Here is an 880-nt window from a genome sequence, read left to right as displayed (position 1 = left end):
TTGATAATGCGTTAAGCAATGAAACATTTTCCCTGTCCTTGCCGGTCGTTTAAATTCAACATAAAATCTAACCTGTTTTGAAGATATTTTGTTTTTGTTTATAGTATATGTCGGGTTAACGTTCGGTTCAAGGGCGTGTAACGAATCTTCATTCGGACTAGCCATTGTTGTTGTACAATTGTTTCAACCGAGATTCGCGTTTCGGAGATGTTCGCGGAGACGTTCGGGGAGACGCTCGGTGAGACGCTCGGGGCGATGCTCGAGGAGACGTTCGGGGAGACGAGGATGTGCGTCTCGAACGATGTGAGGAACGCGGGGTCGGTGAACTAGGCGAAAATCGACCGTTGAATGATCGGTCGCTCGACGATCGACTGCTCGATGTTCGGTTGACACGTGTTCGTGGTATGCTATGCCCATGGTCTTGATGCAGATACGTGTGGTGTCGCTGTCTACAGATGCGACATGACCCCGCGGAGCATTGAGTAAGAGCGTGTCCCTTGCCTAAACAATTGGTACAGAGCGACGCCCTTTTGGCGATTTCCAGGCGTTCTTTGGGCGACTTCGCTTTCAAGACATGACAATTCCATAATTCGTGTTGTCCGTGGCAGTTCGGACAAACCAACGTATTATGTGTAGTTATGAATGTATAACTTCGCAGCGCGTTCGGTCGCCGACGGTCATGTTGATCGGACGCCCTTTTTTTGACTGTTGATGCTGAACACGTTCTATCGCCATTCGTCCGTGTTTTCAGAAAATCTACCAAGTGCGTGTATGACGGCAGTTTCTTGTCCGGTAGTGTACGTTGCCATTTGCGAATGATGGCTGAGGGTAGCTTCGACGTGAAAAGCTTTAAGAGAACGACGTTTGAAGTGACTGGGTC

Source organism: Bombus terrestris, chromosome 17 (assembly GCF_910591885.1).
Source record: "Bombus terrestris chromosome 17, iyBomTerr1.2, whole genome shotgun sequence".
Taxonomy (NCBI): Eukaryota; Metazoa; Arthropoda; class Insecta; order Hymenoptera; family Apidae; genus Bombus; species Bombus terrestris.
This window is presented reverse-complemented; position numbering follows the sequence as displayed.